This window comes from Danio rerio, chromosome 10 (genome assembly GCF_052040795.2).
Source record: "Danio rerio strain M-AB ecotype USA chromosome 10, GRCz13ab, whole genome shotgun sequence".
Classification (NCBI taxonomy): Eukaryota; Metazoa; Chordata; class Actinopteri; order Cypriniformes; family Danionidae; genus Danio; species Danio rerio.
The window spans coordinates 26,151,571-26,170,000 of NC_141030.1; the positions used below are offsets into that span (position 1 = coordinate 26,151,571).

Genomic DNA, 18,430 nt, shown 5'->3' on the forward strand with positions numbered 1-18,430 from the left:
AGATGTTTGTTTTGCTTGAGAACTGTAGCAAGAAGAATTTTGGTGAGGTAAGTAATGTTAACTAATATTAGCCCTGCTGCTGTTGACTTATGGGTCTTGAGTGACCTGGGCACCATTTTAACAACAGGAAAAAACCCTAAACTTGGTTTTTATTTTTATTTTAAAGTTTGGTGACTTTTTCTAAAATGACCCTTAAACATTAGGAAAAATTATAATAATTTTCTATTTTATTAGGGCTGTATGCATTGGGTCAATTTTGAACTGTAAAAACATTTTTAGACCTCAAAAACTACCAGCACACACTTACACACTTCCTGTGCATTTCATTTTTTTGCACAAAAATTATTTGGCCAATCTTTAATAAATGAGCTTTCTTCACTTCTGGTCTCATGGAATGCCTTTAGGGCAGTGCTATCAGGGCCTGTTGGGCAGTATAATTAGTAACTGTAATTCAACAATATTATTAACCATTAATACCTGTCAATTTTGTGATGGATGTCAAGTAGTTAAATGCAAGTTATATTTCTGACAGTACCAATCAATACTAGATTTAGAAATGTTACCATTTGGAATCATCTAGGTGCCCTCGAGAACGAACTTGACCATCAGCCACCTCATCTCAGTCTCCATCTATTAATGGGAAGCAGTAGTTCAAACAAATAAGGTATGATTTCATTTTTAAAATGTAGCTCCTTGTTTTCGTCATTCTCAGATATCTTAAAATAATCTTCACTAGAGGGTGCTGACGGTGATTTAGTTGGACACTGATTTTACACAACTGATTGCAAACTGCCATTAAAATCTTCCTTCTTTTTGTTGGCAACTTTTATCTTCTAATGATCTAATCGATTCCAATATGTTTATTTCTTATTTCAGATACCATTTAAATTAGATATACTGCACATCATCATATGGGAAAAGGGACAATCTTAACTTCTATTTCATGTCGATTTTAAGTTGGTTTGTATTGACTTTATTCTTGGTGTAAGAGCGGGCGCAGCCATTTAAATCTTCTTGTCTCGAGACTTCCGGTCTAATTCACTATCATTCCTTTTTAGATGTTTAAAACAGCTCGTTATGCTGCTTGATGTTGCAAACTGACATTTTCTTATTATATTATTCTGCTTTGTCTGTATATTCATGAACACACTTGTTTGTAGAGCAAGTAGATTGACTATTTTCTGCCGTTTATTAGTCCTAGTCATTTCTCCCATACGCAAGTAAATCAGAATAAGGTCGATACAGCACTCTAGCTTTATGTCTTCTTCTTCATTTATATACAGCACCACATACTGATCTGGCATCTATACTACATCGAGTGGATAGCCTTAGCGATGGCTGATTCACTTCAAGGCTTTCTAAATACTGAAAATACTGGTGGAAATGTTCTACATCTACATTGTAAAATCATCTGTTAATCAAGTTTTGGGATTCAGAAGTGTTTTTTGTTTATTTACGGTTGTAAATTGCATTATGGGACCTGAGCATAGGCAATAGCCAAAATCCCAGGAATACCTTCCTTGCGTAATTCCTGCCTTTCCTTTCTTAATTCACATGTGACAACTTGCCCCAAAGTCAATGAGACAACTTGCCCCAAACTGACATTTGTGCTAATGTTGGCTAAATGTCAGAGTTAGCCCAATGTAGCATGTCAGCAAATGTAAAGACATGTTAATGTCTCATCTGTTTTGTGCAAAATAATAATTTTTCACAAGTATGCCTAACAATGTTTTACTGAATAAAATGTAAAGTGATTTTTTTAAGGCCAAAAAATAAGAAAAGTGTGCTAACCTCATATTAGAGCAATCTTGAACACATGTGAACAGGAGGTTGACTGTAGAAGAATAGTTACACAAAGTGGCTATTTGATTTTAAGAGTGTTGGAGTTATGAACAGTGTGACAATTCACCCCACTCTCCCTAAATATTTAAAAATATTAATATTTAAATACTGTGTTACTTTACTTGTTACTTTGGAAAAGTAATATTATTACATAACATGCGTTACTCATAATGCGTTACACCTAACTCTGCTTAAAACTAATAAAAATGTTCATAAAAGTTACTTTTATTATAACTTTTTGAGGTTAAAAGTTGTTGGAAGAAAGATCAAGGTCCCATAATGCAATTCAAAAGCAGAAGGAAAAAATAAAAGATGAATCATTTACTGATTTTCTTCAGTGTAGTCTACTAAACTCTTAGCCTCACACAAGCTGTGTTAATGTATTTTCTTTAGATCTCCAAAGGTTGTCTGAATTCTCCTCAGACACACGTGATTAGTATCCCCCAGTTCGTTTAGACAAAGAATACAGTCGCAAAAGTGCATCCCCCCCAACCAAACTCCCTCTTTCTCTCTATATCCCTCTTCCTCTGCCGAGCTGGATTTAAGATGTGAATGAACTTCACCCGGTCTGTCCCGTTCCTTTCTAACTGGTTATTGTGCTTGGCGTGGCCTTTGACCCGGGCAGTGTGTGGAATGTGTGTGAGGGGTTTAGAGCGGTGCGGGTCAGGGAATAGGGGCTCACTTTTTGTTATTTCTCTTCACTAAACAAAACCTGGCAGCCCTCAGACAAAAAGATACAGGGACGGCTGTGCACAGAGCCAGTGAACCATGGCCATGTGTGTGTGCGACAGAGAGAGAACATTTGTTTTTGAAAGGGGGAGTTTGTAGCAGAAAGAGCAGGGATTTATGAAGGTAATAGTTCTGCGTGTTTGGATTTGAAGGAGCATCGAGGCTTTCAGAGGTGAAGAAACTGGTAATGGCTGATGAACTTGCATAACACTCTCCTCGCCCTCATAAAAGCACAGACTCAGACTTCCGTAGTGTCTCACGCCCTGTGTTTTCTGAAGTCTGAGTAGTAACGTAAACTTAGGATTAAAAAATGTCACTGAGGGCAGTTGAAGTTAAAGAGTGGATTAGGTTTTAAGTGTAGATCTGATTAAAGGGGTTAGTTCACCCCCAAAATGAAAACATCACTCTTCATTCCATTACATATGAGTTTTTCTTTTATAGAACACAAAGAAAATTTAGGACTACATTCGGGATTTTAGGATTAATGTTCATGTTGCTTTCCATTTACTAATTATTATTATTTTATTTATTCATTTTTTGAATGAAACACTAACTGAAACGAAAAAAATGTTCTACATTTTCTAAATGAAGTTTCAGTCAATAGTTAACTATAAATTGTAGACAAGAAACTTACAATTTACAAAATAAAAACACAAATAATATTTTGTTTTGCAACTTACTCATTTAAAGTTTGGTGAATAACACACACACACACACAAACACACACACACACACACACACACACACACACACACACACACACACACACACACACACACACACACACACACACACACACACACACAGAAGTTCTTATGTGCTTCCTTGTAATTTACAGGATGCTCATTTTACACTTGAACAACTAAATGAATGCTTAAGTCTATTTAACTATGAATTTAATGTAAAAAGAAGAGATAAGTAAAAGAAGAAATAAGTTTTGTTTAAGTAATAGACGAATGATGTATGTGGTAATGGGGTGGGAAAATAATAAGCTTGTGCTTCATCCCACTCCATTTTCGACCATGTTGAAATGTATTTTTTGTTAATGATATCTTATATATGATATTTCTGTTCGAAAATAAATAAATAAAATCAAATAAATAAAAAATCAACTATTGTACTTATGCTTTAACATCGATGCTGTAAAAACAACCTTGTAATATTGAAAATAGTCACATTAAGCTTTCAGCGGATGTTTATTGTTGGCTTTAAAAGTCTAGCTGTGCATAGAGCCCATTGTGTTTCTGTTTTATTCATTTAATTATACATTTTCCTTAGTCCCTTATTTATCAGGGGTTGCCACAGCGGAAAGAACCACCAACTATTTCTGCATTTGTTTTATGCAGATGCAAACTCCACAGTCCACACAGAAATTCCAACTGGCTCAGCCAGGACTCGGACCAGCAACCTTGCTGTGAGGCAACAATGCAAACCACTGAGCCACCATGCAGCCTGTCTGTTTATTTATTTTATTTTATTTTATTATATTTTGTTTTATTTTATTTTATTTTATTTTATTTATCTGTTTGTTTGTTATAGTTGTTGTTAGAAGTACATTATACTTAACTTTGGATTAATAATGAATGAATTCTGGCATAATTCCATAAGTCAATCACAACTTTTATTTTGACGTGTTGTCGCAAAGACGTTTGCGCTCGTTGAGCTTCTAGTTTTTCCCGGATGAATCGGTAAAAACAGTGACGCGACTCTCAGAGCAGCACTGGAAATGAAGTTCACGTCTTAACACCATCAGTAAGCAGCAGACACTGAAAGCAGGACCAGCGTTTAGTGGTGAGTAAATGTTGACAGAAATCTGTAGCGCACTGACATACAGGCATCAGCTGCCAAGACCATAGATAATAGGCCTACACAACGTTGGACTTTTTGCTTTATTTAAGAAATGTTGGTTCTTTAGAATATAAGGAACTCTGTTTCTTTTCAATTATGGTCGCTGTTTTCAAATACATTAACTTATGACACTGTAGCCTACCATTTACATCCAGTCAGTCATTCAAATATCAGTTTGCAGCCATGTCATATAATGTAAGCCAGGGGAGTCAAACTCAATTCCTGGAGGGCCGAAGCCCTGCACAGTTTAGTTCCAACCCTGCTCCAACACACTTACCTGTAGGTTTCAAACAAGCCTGAAGGATACAATTAGTTTGATCAGGTGTGTTTAATTAGGGTTGGAACTAAACTGTGCAGAGCTGCGGCCCTTTTGGAACTGAGTTTGACACCTGTGTTCTAAGCGATGATCAGTGTTGAGGAAAGTTACTTTTGAAAGTAATTACAATACTGAGTTACTCCACAAAAAAGTTGCGTTACTTAGTTAATTTTTATGGAAAGTTTTTTGTTGCGTTACTTTTGAGCTACTTTTTCATACCTGTCTGAGGCTTGATCTCTTTCAGAACTTGCAGGGTACTTTCTTCTTCTTCTTCTTCTTCTTTTAAAAAAATAGAGGAGCTCTACATTTAATGACACACTGTATTACCAACACACTTTATTCATATTTTTGTAATAATTTTACCTTCTGAGAACTTCCTGATGCAATACATGTCGTACACAGATTAAGGAAAGAAGAAAGCAATGTGTTTGCTACCTTTGTATTTTTGTCTTATAGACCCTTTTCATATTTCTGGGTTTCTCTGTAGCTGAAGGCATTATAGTTGGGTAAACCTAAAGCGCAGTGAATCAATATTTTTTTTATAACCCTATTTGCTAAAATGATAATAAAAAAACTTAATGATGGTGTTATTAAGATTTCAAGATAAAGAGGGAAAATAGTGTTGTAAGGACAACAGCCGAAGGAGAGAAAAACGTCAAATTTACTCTCAGCCCCATAGACGCTGTATTTGAAACTCCTTGCATAAGTGGTAATTCGCAAAGATGATATATGCATGTAAGTGTTCATAGTCTTAAAAAAATCTAAATTTAAAACGCATCATACCAGTCTTGTAAAAAAGGTCCATCAGTTCAATAAAATCACTGTGCAATGAGACTATCCTCTTTTCTTCCATGTGTTTAAAATAACGAGAGTATTTCCATTACAGAAATGTAAGCCTCTGCCTTCTTGGTTTTTGTCTGTTTCTGCTGGGGGCTCATTTTCTCATTGAGTGTGATTCAATGTGATTACACTCATTTCAGTTTAGCAAACTATTTTTAAAAACATATTAATTAATTTCAAAAGTAATTCGAGTAACATTTTTTAAAAAGCAACACGTTACTTTACTTATTACTTATTAAAGTAATATTATTACATAACTCGTATGGAACAAAATCAATCCCAAAAGTATTGAAATAAAAAGCTTGTCGAAAAGCACTAACTGAAAAAAAAATTACCGAAAAAATAATACACTCAATTAACAACAGCTTGAGTTTTTAGTGACTTAAGTTTGTAATTTACGTTCTAAAATTGAACACAGCTGTTTATTAAAGCTGTAAATATTTCAATTCAAAACACAAATTTATGCTTCAGTTCAATACTTCACATTCAACCTCCAGATTTCACTTCCAAAATATTCAGTTCTGTTTAAAAATACAAAGTATAATATTCACAAGGCAATTTTAAAATTAACTTTAAACTCAGTGGCTCAAATTTAGCTGTTAAAATTCAACGTTACATCTGGGAACTGCAGGAAAAGCAATAGATTGGAGACAGAAATTCGATAGATTGCAGATTGGTTTTTCACCAGCAGGTGAAGATGGACCAATTTAACTTTTTAAACCAGTAAATAGGTGATGGAAAAAAAAGCTAATAATGGCACAAAAGTAGCACTTAATATTAATATCAATGTACTGAATATAATAAAAATATTATGAGGCTAATAAAAGGATAATGAGTAGGCCTAAAATGGGTAAATGATGTTTTGGACATGTATATTTGCCCTAAAGTAATGAAAGCCAGCTGGGGGTCGTGTAAACTTGGGTTAAGTCGATAGATGATGCCATCGTCCATCGCCGATGGCAGGTAGACATCACGATGCTGAGGCATGATGAAGCATCGCAATCCTCCGCCCCGCCCCCGTTGCAGTAGCAACCTGCTTGCGAAAAACACACACTTAGGCCCCGTTTATACTAATATCTCTTACTTTTAAAATGACATTTTAGAATAAAAACGATCTACGTCTACACTGTGTTTAACCTCACATTTCTGAATGGCTCTTCTTCCACACTATACCGATGAAAACGCAAATCATGTTAAATTCAATTCAGCTTTATTTGTATAGCGCTTTTACAATGTAGATTGTGTCAAAGCAGCTTCACATAGAAGGTCATAGTAAATTGGAACAGTGTCAGTCCAGTTTTCAGTGTTTAAGTTCAGTTCAGTTTAGCTCAGTTCAGTGTGGTTTAAAAATCACTACTGAGAGTCCAAACACTGAAGAGCAAATTTATTGATGCGTAGCTCTACCGATCCCAAACCATGCAAGCTAGAGGCGACAGCGGAGAGGGGAAAAAAATCACCAATTGGCGAAAGTGAAGAAAAAAAACCTTGAGAGAAACCAGACGCAGTTGGGCACGGCCATTTTAGTTTCTCCGCTGGCCAAACATCTTGTGCAGAGCTGCAGTCTTAGCAGCGGAGGCTTAAAGCTGGCCTCAGCGAAGACTCGTCTGTCCCTGTAGTGTCACAGGAATCAGTCTCATGCTCTCCACTCCTCTATGACCACCACAGCAGCTGCTCAGGATACGGCCTGGTCCAGGATATGGAAACCTTGGGATCAACTCGTCGCTGGTCTTGGATCCAATCAGTGACTCTGCATAGTCTGAGGTCCTCTGGAAGAGTATCCCCAGGTGAAAATGGAGAATAAAGAGAATAATTAGTGTAGCTGCTGTTCATAGTGTATATAAACAAGATGCAGAAACATGTGTGGAAACCCGCTAAATGATGCACTGAGTGTATGCTTTACTAAATAGATAGGTCTTTAATCTAGTTTTGAATTGTGAGAGTGTGTCTGAGCCTCGGACATTATCAGGAAGGCTATTCCAGACTTTAGGAGCCATAAATGAGAAGGCTCTACCCCCTTTATTCTACTTTGCTACTCTAGGTACTACCAGAAGCCCTAAGTTTTGAGATCTTAAAGAGCAGGTTGGATTGATACGAGACAATCCATGATGGTTGGTTAGATAAACAGGAGCTAGATTTTTTAAAGCTTTATAAATAAGAAGCAATATTTTAAATTCAAATTTAAATACAAATACAAAACTTAACAGGCAGCCAGTGTAAGGAGGATAAAATTGGGGTAATGTGATCACATTTACTAGACCTGGTAAGAACTCTGGCAGCTGCATTTTGTACTAATAGAAGTTTGGTAATAGAGTATGCTAGGCAGCCAGTAAACAGAGCATTACAGTAATCCAGCCTAGAAGTCATAAAAGCATGGACTAGCTTTTCTGCATCTGTGAGGGATAGCATACTTCGTAACTTAGCGATATTTCTCAGATGAAAGAAGACAGTTTTTGTGAAATGGGATATATGGTTTTCAAAAGTTAAATTGCTGTCTAATATGACACCCAGATGTTTTATAGTAGAGCTAACGTTAACTTTATATCCCTCTAATTTTAGATTGAGTTGCGAGATCTTCTGTGTGCAGGATTTTAGGCCCAATAAGTAATTATTCTGTTTAGTTTAAGAGAAGAAAATTGTTGGTCATCCAGTGTTTAACGTCTTTAATACACTCAGTTAGCTTAGACAGTTTAGACATTTCATCAGGTTTAGATGAAATATATAATTATCATTTGCGTAGCAATGAAAGCTGACACCATGTCTTCTAATAATGTCTCCCAGAGGTAGCATGTAAATTGTAAACAGCAAAGGGCCTAAAACTGATCTTTGAGGCACCCCATACTTTACTGGGGTGACTTGTGAAGGCTGTCCATTAATATTCACAAACTGGTAACGGTCAGTTAAGTATGACTTAAACCATTTAGAGCCTGTCCCTGGACACCTGTAGACATTAAGCGATTTATGAGGATACTGTAGTCAATGTTGTCGAATGCCGCACTAAGATCAAGTAAAACTAATAGCGAGATGCACCCTTGTTCAGCAGCTAGGAGTAGATTATTGGTTATTTTCACTTATGCGGTTTCTGTACTGTGATGAGCCCTGAAACCTGACTGAAACACTTCAAAAACATTTTTTAGTCAAAAACATCAAAACTTTTTCTAGTATTTTAGACATAAATTGAAGATTTAAAATAGGTCTATAATTAGCTAAGTTGCTGGGGTCCAGTTGCTGTTTCTTAATAATAGGCTTTAATAAGAGCTAGGTTGTAAGAATTTGGAACATGGCCTAAAGATAAAGAAGAGTTGATAACATTAAGAAGAGGTTCTCCTATAGCAGGTAACAATTCTTTCAGTAATTTTGTTGGAATGGAGTCCAACATACATGTAGCTGGTTTAGAGCTATTTATAATTTTATCTAGCTCTTCCTGTTCTATGATTTTAAAGCACTGTAGGTTATTTTGATTCAGTAAAATGTTAACTGAATCTGGAGTTTAAGGCGGTGGAGAAAGCATGTGACCACAAACACACACTCTGGCATGCGCGTCAGCAGTATATGCGCATGTCTGAGCTCTGGGGAGTCAGTATAGGATGTTTGAACACAAAACCCCAGAGAGCAGTGCACTTCGGACAGTTTATTAAGGATGTACAGCAGGATCGTATCTCTCTGTAGTTTTTAAATATGAGATTTAATTAATCTTGTCTCTATCTAATGACTCTTTGGTCATGTAAATTCATCAGGTAACGTGTCACAGCATCAATGCCTACAATGACGATACCATCGTCCATCACGATGTTTCACATTAGGCATCGTACAATGCCAAATTGGTCGACATCGCCCATCCCTAGCATAAACCTCACTCCTCGAATCTCATGAGGTGATCCAGCGATCTTTCACCTCATCGGTAATTATTTCCCATTCTGGTATTGCAGCTTCTCCCCTCCTCAGACCGGTAGGGTTACATGCATGTAAAAGTGGTGAAAAAGCAATCTGCAATCTATTGAATCTGCTGTCTCCAATCTATTGCTTTTCCTGCAGTTCCGGGTTGTAATGTCGAATTTTAACAGCCGAATTTGACCCACTTTTTATGAAAGCGAATTCTTGAACTTAAATAAAATTAACTTTTGAATATTATACTTTGTACTTTAAACAGAACTAAGTATTTTGGAAGTGAAATCTGGAAGTTGAATTTAAAGTATTGAATAACACTTAAAATATGAATACTTAAAGTGAAGTATTAAAGTATGAATTTGTGTTTTGAATTAAGATATTTACAACTTTAAAAAACAGCTGTGTTTAATTTTAGGACCTAAATTACAAACTTAAATCACTAAAACTCAAGCTGTTAGTAAATCAGTGTATTATTTTTTCAGTTAGTGCTTTTCCACAAGCTTTTTATTTCAATACTTTTGGCATTGATTTTGTTCCATAAACTCACGCTACTTGTAATGTGTTACCCACAAAACTGGTGATGATCATAATTAGATGTAAACAGACATATGAGGTGACATTATTTTATAAAGTTCACTTTTTATTATTGTTGTTATTATTATTATTATTGTAATTTATTAATCATTACACCCTGTAATTAATTGTATTTTGTTATAAACATTTACCTTTATGATTCCTTTATTGTACAGTTCCCTTTCCAATCTCATTCTGTTCAAAAGTTATTGAAGATTAGTGGATAGAATGGATTTTACTTTTTTCTGTTTTGCCCATCCAAGTGTTTTCAACAGAACATGTTGCGGACTCATTTATTGTTAGTAGATTGATGTAGTCGGCAAATTGATGATAATGAATAATCAAATAATATTTGGTTTGTTTTTGGCCTTGGTTTTTTAGCTTCAGTTATATATTTTTCTTGAGAGAGTTGTTAACGCGCACACACACACAGACACACAGCAGAAGATGTGGTGTAACTCAAGCCGCTAGACATACATTGGACACAGAGACTCGCATATTTGCTGACTCTTGAATCCGAGCTGTTCAAAGGAACTCCAGCTGTCATTGACTGACTTTACAGCTCCACATACACACACACACACACACACACACACACACACACACACACACACACACACACACACACACACACTCTGGGTCTTTTACTTTCCCTCATTCCCTCTAAAAGGTCAGTGTTTGCCATAAGCGCAGTCATGGCCTGTGTGTCATGAACTCTGTGTGTGTGTCTCTCTGGTCCAGGAGGCTGAATGTCCCTCTGGACGTCCGTCTCTGGCGTCTCTGTTTCTACTGTCTCTCCACATGCCCTGCGTCTCTTTTCACAGTGTTTTTTTGAAGTCCTTGCCTCTCTGCAGTGTGTTCATCACCTCTACACACACACATTGCAGCTATTTCTTATTTAAGGTATGAGAGGTGTTATATTGTGAAGTCTGGATTCGTGACTATATTCAGAATGAGCCTCGCTTCGCTATATCGCTCTCAGAGATTACACTTATGAACCTGTGAACTGATGGGTATAAAAAGAGAATGATTTAGAGGTTTTTCAATTTTACAACTGAAGGAGTGAATTGTCTCTATCAGATCATGGCGGTGTTGTCTTGATATCTGACATTTGGTCATATTCAGATCTTCATATCTTGTAAGTGTTTAGTTCTCTGTGATGTATGACATTTTAGCTATAAATTTGGCAAGAAAAAATACCACGATTAAAAACATTTTAGAAAGTTTGGTTAAAACTGTAGCTTTATGCAGGTAAATATTATTGTATGAAACTCTTTCATCATCTTTCCTGATATATTTAAATGCAATATATTTAAACTGTTGCACGAGTAGTAGTGTGATTATGGCTGTATAACGGCACTGGTAAGAGTAGGGCATTAGTGTCCCGCAAGTGATGATATATAGCCATATCGCACTGCTACAAGTGTGATTATTGTGTTTATACAACAGTTCGATGGCATAATCATGTTATAAAAAAAATAAAATTTAACACGGTGAGTCTGAAAAACCTTATGTAAGTGGAACTACTTTCTTCCGCCATTCCTTCACATCTCTAGCTGACGTCATAACAGCAGAAACCATTACTAGATCACTAACATCACTTTAGAGTTTGTATTTGAATGATTCTCTAGCGTAATGTATAAAGTAATGACAAAACAGGAGATTTTGCTCACATTTTAGGATTATAAGGCTGAAGGGCATGAAATGCCATCAGTCTAGAGGCATTTATTTCTCTTTTGCAATCGGGATATCACTATAATTAACCTCGTAAAAGCCAAAGCAACACAATCACAATCAGCAAAAATCAAATTAATGTTGTGTTAGCGATAAGGAAAAATGCTAAATGCATGCAGGCATTTCCTCCTACTTTCTGTTTACTGAACTAGTCTGCAGTAACGAAAACAGGAGACTCATTAAAAACAAACAGATGACCAACCAAAAAGTAACTCCGGGTTATAGAGTGGCCAACACAGAATACATACATTCCTGATATGCGAGTCCCATCTCACACTATGATATAAATACAGCACTACAACATACAAAAGAGAGAGATCCTTTTAAATAAACTGCATAGTTGCAATCTAAACAACTACATTCTACACTAAAAAGCCTCAAAACTACATTATGTTGTCCAACAACATCAATATTTGTCAAACTGTAGAGTGTTCTTATGTGTGTGGAGTAATAAACAAGGGTGAAGCCGCTGTACGAGTTCTGATATTGTAGAATATCGCACAGCTATCAGCCAATCAGATTCGAGAACCAGACAGAACCGTTGTGTGTGTGTTTATATATATATATATATATATATATATATAATTAAATATCTTTATGAAATGCTTTTTTCATGATTTGGTGAAATATGTATGTGTTATATTAATAAATAATGATTGTGTTTTGATGAACGATATAATTATAAATAATTAAAGCATTTTTTAACATGCATAAGTGGTCAATATAGTCTACTAAAATAAATGCTTGGTAATTTTAAAATGCTGTTTCTAACGTATTAATTTGTAAGTCTGGCATATTTCTTTAATGAACCTTAAATAACAAAAGCAAATATAGCGTAAATTCTTCCATAAGGTCTTGGTTACACTGTGAAAGGTTGTTATACATCAGAATAGAGTCATGTTTTTGAAAAAAAGAAAAAAAAGAATATGTAAAGGTTTGTGAGAAATTAGCCAATTAAACTTTGCAAAAATCCTTCGAAAATGTCTGACCATTATGACCATTAATTTGTAATAATATGCACCAGTTAATGAAACATAATAAGACCATTTAAATGTTTCAAAAAAGTAGCTAAAATCCATTTCAAGTCACTTTAGGGCTGTGCAATTAATTGAAAAAAAGAAAGGAAAACAAGAAATTGGCTGAAGTGAACCAGCAAATCTCCTCCATAGGCCAGAGGGCGCTCTTGCACAGAAACTCCAAACACCCACAAAGAAGAAACACAGGAAATCCCAAGCATTGCATTAGAAACATAAGATTAAATGGGAGATTGGCATCATGGATGTGCAGCCGACAACTCTGCAGCAATTGGGTGAAGCTATCATGTTAATATAGACCAAAATCTATAAGGAAAATTTCCAGTGCCTTGTTGAATCTATGCCACAAGGGATTAAGGCAGTTCTGAAGGCACAAATGAGTCCAACCCGGTACTAGTAAGTTGTACTTAATAAAGTGGCCAGTGAGTCTAAATCACACTTTAATGTTATTAACTGACTTTACTGAATAAATGCACATAAACCTCACCTTTGAGTAATCCTCCAGCCCTAAGCCACATTTGACTTAAATGCGAGGGGTTCATTGCTCCAGTTATTAATTATTTTATCATGTCATCTGGAGGCTTTATTGAAGCAGTTATTCTTTAGAGACTTCACACTTTAAAATATCATCATGGCGGGAGACAGTTAAAAGTTTTATTCGTAATATTTTCACAGTTCTCCATTATCAATAAATTATAGAAGCTGGAGTGATGTGCAGACGTGTTACATCAGGTTTCCTTCTGTTCCCGAATGAATCCGGTTCACTGTTGCTGCTTCGGTAGTTTGTCCGAATGCATTTGTCTCCTGACTTGCGTGATGTTGTGTGTTGTGTGTGTGTGGTAGACTAATGATTCCTGCCTGTGGATGTGTGTTTGTGGTGTGTGTGTGTGTGTGTGTGTGTCCATGTCTTCCTGAATTTGTTGTTGCCTGTCTGAGTGTTTTCCCTCTGTCTTGCTCTCTCGTTAGTGCTGTGTATTTTATTTTAAGGATGAGGTAAACACATTGTGTGTGCGATTGTGTCTCTTTCCACATTAGACACACGGGGTAAACTGTGGGCCAGTTGAAGGGACCTGGGAATTTGGAGAGTGTTAACGTAAATATTTACAAATCAGACAATCAGCAGAACATGGATACCAAAAAGAAGTTTACTTGTGCGAGAGGTCTTGTGTGTTTGTGTACGTTTATGCCAGCTTGCTATATGGGATTGTTAATGTGTGTTTGTGTGAGAGAGTGTGTGGCACAGGCACTCTAGTTTGTCTTTGTATCCAATACGCACCAGCTGCCATTTGTGTTTAGAGACGTATGTGTGTGTGTGTGGTGGTTTTGGTTTGGATCTTTGCCCTACATTTTATACTAACCCAGTTCAGTCAGCTGGAGTGTGTTTCTCTCCCCCGGCACATCAGCAGAATTAGCCAAATTTACCCAAACACTCGCAGCTCCCTCTAACTGTGTCAGTTGAAGGACAGACAAGCCTCTCTCTTTCTCTCTCTAGCTCTCTCTCTCTTTTTCTCTCTAGCTGTCCGTTCCTCCATCCATCCCTCAGTCTACCTGTCTGTATGTCTGTCTTTTCATTCCTTCATCCATCCATCTGTCCATCCTTCAAACCATCCATCCATCAATATACCTGTCTTTGTCTATCTATCCATCCATCCATCCATCAATCCATCCATCCATTCATCCATCCATCTGTATGTATGTCCACCCATTTTCCTTTCATACATCAATCCGTCTGTCTGTCCGTCTGTCTGTCAATCCACCTGTCTGTATGGTCATCCTTTCCTTCATCAATCCATCCTTCCATCCATTCATCCATCCATCAATCATTGTCTGTATGTCCATCCTTTCCCTCTTCCATCCACCTGTCTGTATGTCCACCCTCTTTCCTTCCTCTATCAATCCATCCACCTTTCTGTATGTCCACCCTCTTTCCTTCCGCCATCCATCCGTCCGTCCGTCCATCCATCCATCCATCCATCCATCCATCCATCCCTCCATTCATCAAACCACCTGTCTGAATGTCCATCCTTTCCTTCTTCCATCCACCCATCCATCTGTCTTTCTACCCTATTTTCTTCCTCCATCCAATCCAATCCATCCATCCATCCATCCCATCCATCCACCTGACAATATTTCCATCCTCTTTCATCCATCCATCCATCCATCCATCTATCCACCTCTCTGAGTCCACCCTCTTTTCTTCCTTCCTTCCTCCATCCATCATTCAACCATCAGTCAACCTGTCTTTATGTCACCCACTGGCCTTCATCCATCAATTCTTCCGTCCGCCCGTCAATCCACCTGTCTGTATGGCCATCCTTTCCTTTATTCATCCATCAATCCATCCATTCATCAATCCACCTGTCTTTATGTCCACACTTCTTCCATTCATTCTTTGTCCATCCATCCGCCTCTCAGACCATCCATCTGGCAATCCATCAATTAATCTGCCTATCTTTCTGTCTGTATGTCCATGCATCCATCCATGTCCATCCTCTTTCCTTCCTCCCTCATCCATCCATCCATCCATCTATCCATCCACCTGTCTATATGTCCACCCTCTTTTCTTCCTCTATCAATCCATCCATCCATCCCTCCATCCACCTGTCTGTATGTCCACTTTCCATCCATCCATCAATCCACCTGTCTTTGTCCACCCGTCTTACATTCATCCATTGTCCATCCATCCGCCTCTCAGACCATCCATCTGGCAATCCATCAATTAATCTGCCTGTCTTTCTGTCTGTATGTCCATCCTTCCATCCATGCATCCATCCATCCTTGTCCACCATCTTTCCTTCTTCCCTCATCCCTCCATCCATCCATCCATCCATCCATCCATCCATCCATCCACCTGTCTGTATGTCCACCCTCTTTTCTTCCTCTATCCATCCATCCATCCATCCCTCCATCCACCTGTCTGTATATCCATCCATCCATCCTTCCATCCGTCCATCCGTCCATCCGTCCATCCATCCATCCATCCGTCCGTCCATCCATTTACCTGTCTGTTTGTCCATCCTTTCCTTTCTCCATCCACCTGTCTGTCCACCCTCTTTCCTTCCATCCATCTATCCGTCCATCAGTCCGCCTGTCTGTATGTACATCCTTTCTCTCTTCCATCCATCTACCTCAACCATCTAGCTAGCTAGTAGGTAATCCATCTTCTCGTTTCTCCATCTGTCCATTTGTTTCTGTCCATTTGTTAATTTATTCATCTGTCTGTTGTTTTCTAGGGAGTTGCTAGGCCGAAACTAAGAGGGTTCAGGGTGGCTGCTAAGGAGTTATTCAGAATCTGTTTGACTGTTTATCTATCCATAAATCTGTTCATCAAGATGTTTCTTCTGTCAGGTTTTTGTCACTTTGATTTGTCACATTAGAATTTTATTACAATTTTATTATTTTTACAATTTTATTAGAATTAAAAACAAATAAATTCATAATCTTTGATATATTTCATTTATTCATTTATTTTATGGTTATGAAGTAAAAGAATTCTGAAGAGACTAATGAAAGTGAAGTAAAACTGAGACACTGGAAGCATAGAGAGAGTATGAAGTTCAGGTGATCAGAGCGAGTGAAGGAGAGCAGCGGGAGATTCATATCAGATAAATGTACATGTCTGAATCTATGACAACCAGTCACCTGGCAACAAGATAGACAAAAGCGTGGTTACCTCGGAGACCAAATGTGTCTGTCTGTCTCTTGAAAGAAAAAATTGGTCAGTGGTGTAGCGTGTGCGTACGTGTGTGTATGTGTCTGTGTGTGTGTGTCTGTGTGTGTGTGTGCGTGTGTGTGCGTGCGTGTGTGTGTGTGTGTGTGTTGGAGAACAGTTGCAGAATTTCTTTCAGTAAATGTTTGAGTGCCTGCAAAGCAAACATCTCTTTATTCCCAGTCTGCATTCCTCAGTTGTCTCATTATATGGGAGTCTCAAGCTAAACTGTTACTCATTCAGTAAAGTGCTGCATTTACCAGCAGTGATTTGCCTTATGCTAATGTAAACAAATTATATCTACATACTTACAGTACCACTTCATTTCAGGGTGTTTCATGACAGTAAATCACATGATAAATCAGATCGAGCTCCATTAATGCAGCTTTGTTCTAGTCTTTGGTATAAACAAAAACGTTTGGCTCGGATTTATACTCTGGCTAGATGTATAAAGCAAACAATAAATCTCTTTAAATCTCTTTAAATCAAAATCTCTTTATATAAATTATTTTGCTAAACATGGGAAACAGGAAATATTGAAGAACAGTTTTATGTTATGATTCATTAAACATTACAACTCAAAGCATAATTCTGATCATGTTTAAAAATGTACACACCAGTTTCAGATTGTTACATTTTCAGCTGCATTAAGAATAAATTTAATGTTTTATTATTGAAAGGGCAGTTGCTAAACTGTAAAAAATGTGTTGCTGCAGTCCCTTACATTAATTAAATTGGATAAAGACATTTTAACTTGCATTATTAAAGGTACACTATAAAGAAAATCTGGGTATACTTGAGCATTGTCGAAGAGTTCAGTACATGGAAATGGCCATAATGTGAGCCTCAAATACCATTGTTTTTTATTCTCATATAAAGTATGTGAGTGGAAAATCCCAGTGAAAAGAAGTCCAATCAGAAAACAATACAGACTTTTGAATAGCTCATGGAGAACGCCCCCAAGATTGGCATGTATTTTAAGTTATGTTTTTCATCGTCTAGACCTGACGAGCAGTCACATTTGGAAATTATAACAATATACATTTTTTTCACAAGGACACAATTATTATATAAAACTTAAGGTATAAAATTTCATTGTGCCCAACAATTTTCCACCCAGTCTTTAAGAGATTGATCAACTTTACACTGTACAGATAGGTGTTTATTGAAAAATGAAGCTGATACTTAATTAACTTATTTTAATAATAAGAACTTTGGTGTTGTCATCAAAGTAAAAGTCAGCTTTATTGTCAATTCAACAACATGTACAGGACATAAAGAATATCAATAGGACATACAGAGAATTGTAAGAGAGACAAGCCTCAACATGTTCACGCTCCATCATCTTGAGTGATCAAAACCACATTTTGATCATTGTCATTGTCATATCTTATTTCTAGTATCATTTTTCTACAGTACTCTGATTGATTTTGCTTTTTAACTAATTCTAGAATACAATATTCCACAAAATATTCCTATAAATAATGTGACAAAAACACAGAAAAATTATATTTTTGTCATTTTCAGTTGACTTTTGATCTCCAATTAGTTTGCCTGCTCTGGTTGAAACCTTCCTGACCTCGCAAGGCATTCAGAAATCGCTGTTCTCATGTTCTGCCGAGACTGATCTCTCTTAACCTATCAACAGCATGTCTGCCTTTGATTTCTATAAGTAGTCGCTCATCCACAAAGGTCAAAGTTTATTAGAGAATCTTGCCAAGGAGACCAGCTGAACAAAGAGTTGGTGACCTTCAAAGCTGTTGACTGCTAAATTAGGAGCCATTCAAATATCTGTTTGACCAGAGTGGCATGTGGAGATGTTGTGATGACTGATGAGATCACGAAGAGACAAGGCTAACTTTCAGAGGATTAGGAAGGAAAACACACAAGGCAATTCAGAGCGGGATGTTCTAGCAGTAT

At 37.0% G+C, this 18,430-nt stretch overlaps 1 protein-coding gene and 1 long non-coding RNA gene across 2 annotated transcripts in view; both read left to right on the forward strand.

Moving 5' to 3' along the window:
• Positions 1-18,430, forward strand: part of LOC147842056 (uncharacterized) — a 592,784-nt gene that overhangs the window by 283,480 nt on the left and 290,874 nt on the right. The window lies entirely within an intron of this gene.
• The window catches only part of kdm6bb (lysine (K)-specific demethylase 6B, b), a 138,892-nt gene continuing 124,720 nt past the window's right edge, over positions 4,259-18,430 (forward strand). The window contains exon 1 of the mRNA XM_087269602.1: positions 4,259-4,362. The gene's annotated coding sequence lies outside the window, so the exon portion shown is untranslated. The remainder of the gene's footprint in view (positions 4,363-18,430) is intronic.